Genomic DNA, 3,806 nt, shown 5'->3' with positions numbered 1-3,806 from the left:
CTATTTAATTTGAATCCCAATATTGTAAGCCTTTAGTTTATTTTCATCTTCAATTTCACCTCTATTCATGCAACTCTTTTCTATTTGACCAAGTTCTTTGCATACATAGCATCTTTTGGTAGGATTTATATTTCTAGGGTGAGTCTTCATGCAATTAGCTCCTATATGTCCAAATTCTCCACATAAATAACATTTGTACAAGTATTGTAGTCCTAGCCAAAGATTTCTTTAGCAAGTTGTTCAGTAAGATTCCAATTCTTGGTTCTACACTCTAAAGATTTATGGCCTTGTTTTTTGCATCTACAAAATTTTCCTTCAAACTAGGTTTTCTATATGCATTCACTTTCCCTATGTCCATGTTTGATACAACTATAACAGTTGCCTTTAAATTTTGACTTTCTATTACTCCAATATTTTTTGAAGTATATCTTGTTTTTCCACAATGGTTACATGTAGAGCTTTTATTATTTTGAGCTCTTTGTTGTGATGACTCTCCTTGTTCAATGTATCCCAATTGTGCTTTCCCTTTATGTCTCTTCTATGACATTTTAGCTAATTGATCCATGCTTTCTTGTGATCTCATTATTCTTTTATTGATTTCTATTCTAAGATCATTCCAAAGTCCTTTTTTTTTTGGGTATGTGGAAGATCATGGTGTGCCAAGAAGTAGAAATCTAAAAATGATGTAGTTTTGAAATGCCTCAAAACATTTAAAAAAAAATATTCCAACTTTTTTCCCACCTATCATAATACCCAACCCAAAAACAAATACCTTTATAAGGCCTATTATATATTTGCAAAGAAATGCTACATGGGTAACTCTAAAAATATCCTTAAAAGGTGGTTTTGGCCTCTTCTTGTGTGTCCTTTAATTCAAACATGTAGCTAACAACTTTTTTTAACCCTAATTTGATGAAACAAAAAGGGTTTCCTAAGAATGTTCTTAGCTTTCCATAAATTTAATATTTGTCAAATTATGGGTTTAGTAAGTAATTATTACTTATTTCCTAATGGAGTTACATATAAAGTTTTGATTGACACATTTATTTAAAAATAACTATAACTTTCAAATGGTACAATATTTTTAAAATAAAAAAGATGCACCACATTCTATGCTTCTTCTACTAAAATGAAAAAACACGAACTAGATTTTGCAAAGTTTTGAATTAGTTAAGGTGGTCAAACATGAGAGTTTTTTATTCCAAAAATACTATAGTAGAAAATTAATAATTAATTGTTTATTTACAATAAAAATACCCAAAAATATGTAGCACATCTATAAATGAGTCTATTTATTATATCCAAAATCTTATTAAAAAATATTATTATTTAATTTTGGTTAAGGTGGTCATACTTATGTCTACTTATTTTTGTCCTAAAATTTTTGTAAGTTATTGCATAAAAATTAAAAAATTTGTCCAATCAATTTTTTTTTTTCAAATAAGGCCTAGTAGTTTAGAAAATAAATTCAATTTTCTAGATATTCTTTTGAATCAACTTTTTGATAGAAATTTCATAACAAGTTGAAAATTACATGTCAAGTTGATATTACCCTAATTTATTGATTTTTCATTGCCACTTAAGGGCATAGTTTTGTTCACCATGATCATGCACATACTTGTCCTTAAATTGATGATGCCTTGATTTGGATTATTCAACTGATTTTCCATATCTACTTGATATAGTTAAAGCTGGTGGATTTCATTACATCCTTTTCTTCTATCCTAGTGTTGAGTAGTCTTTTTTCTTCTTCTGCCATATTTTTGTCATTTTAAACTGGGTTCTTTTGTTCCATGACTTCACATATCTTGACTGAGTGAATCTCGTGTTCTCTTTTCAATTTTTTGATTTCTTCTTGAAGAATAAGGTTCTTTCCAAGTAGATTCTTCTATAGTTTCATATGCTTCATCTAAACTTCTCTCTTTGTAAATATCTTCAATTCTTTCTTCTACATAGAGATTGTCATTCCTATTTTCTACTAATTCTATTCTTCTTTTCAGGGATTGAGAAAGTTGATCCTTTAATTTCTTAATTTGATCCATGGTCACATGTCGATCTAACTTTTCATTCTCAATGGCTTTCTCTAAGTTGTATACTTCCATTGTCTTTGATCTATTCTCTAAAGCTAGTAATATTTTTTATATGAGAACCTTACTCTAATATTAATTGTTGGAAATATAATGCAATCTAGGTAACTTATAGGAGGGGGGAGTGATTAAGGAACCACTTCAAATCCTCTACTATACCACTTTATTAAGTTGTCTAATCTAATCGCATGCTTGAAACATAAAATAGTAAAGTTACAACACCATAACATTATATTGGTAACCCAAAAACCCTCCAAGTCAAAGGTAAAATTGGGGTGGGAATGACACCCACAATGCTTCACTACTACACTAATGAAGTTGGTCTGTTAAGGCTTACAAATGATCACTTCTAATGATCTTACTTAGTTAAGAGAAATAAAGACTATTACGTCCACCTTGTGAAAATATTTATACAATATAGTTTAGTATGTAATTTGTTAGGAGTTTCTACAAAGGATAGTTAGGTCCACATGGTTAAAGGATTTGGGACTGATGCACCTATTGGGATGAATTAGTGGATTGATCTTTGAAATGAAACTATGATTTTTGATGGAGATCCTTGAAAGTAAACTAATCACTTGATTGTGATAGATGAGTCTCTTTCTTTCGTTGGAATGCTTGTAACCTTTAAATAGTATGCTCTTCCATATTCACTTAAGGCTTAAATGATAATACAATGACTAATATGTTTTGGATAAACAAAATGCATTATACTTATATTCATCTAAATAATTCCATCATAGGTTAGCTACGCCATATATAATTCAAAAATAATTAGCAAGTTGGCTTAGTTCTTAAACTTGTGTCCAATGGTTTACTCAGGTGATTCTAAAGATACTTGGGAAACATTGTCACCTCGGGTTACTCTAGCACTTAGCTAATACTCGATGTTCAATTCATGACAATCACTTGGTAAAAATTGCTGACTTGGTTCACACTATTCAGTCAGCAAGTGATTATCACCTTGGAACAAAATTACTTTTCAACCTAGTTCACACTAGAGTTCAGTTGACACTATCAATTCAATTGACACTATTTCTCTATGTGAACTATCAACTTAGTTGGTATAGAAACTTAGTTAACACTGCTTGCTTCCTCCTTAGTAAACATTGTTTACATGGTTCCTTAGTGAGCTCATTTAACGCTACAAACTACTAACTTGGTTACTATTGTATGTCCATTATAACTAAGTGTTTTGACACTAACTGATAGTATATCTTGCAATGAGATTAACAATAACAACTAGATAAAATAATAGAAAATTTATTTAAGCATTTATTCAACAAACTAAAAATTAATGGTCTAAATGAAGTTTTACATGTATAGAAAAGGAAATATTTTTGGGTATCTTCAAACATCTTGCAACTAATTTTTGTATCACAAGTTCATCATAAATGGAGAGATTTGTCTGATAGAAATTCAATATAAAATTTAATTACAATATTTTAACCCTTAAATATCCAATGTACAATATATATTTTGTCAAGTAAAATATATGTGTGTGTGCGCACGCGTGTGTGTATACACACATAGACATATATACATTTAGATAAACACACACACACACACACACACATATATGTGTGTGTGTGTATGTATACATATATACACACACACATATATATATACATATATAAGTACATATGTATATATCTATCTATCTATCTATATATATATATATATATATATATATGTATAAATATATATATACATATATAA

The sequence above is a fragment of the Cupressus sempervirens genome, chromosome 5 (assembly GCF_028749045.1).
Source record: "Cupressus sempervirens isolate cs-2001-9-10 chromosome 5, ASM2874904v1, whole genome shotgun sequence".
NCBI classification, from domain to species: Eukaryota; Viridiplantae; Streptophyta; class Pinopsida; order Cupressales; family Cupressaceae; genus Cupressus; species Cupressus sempervirens.
This window is presented reverse-complemented; position numbering follows the sequence as displayed.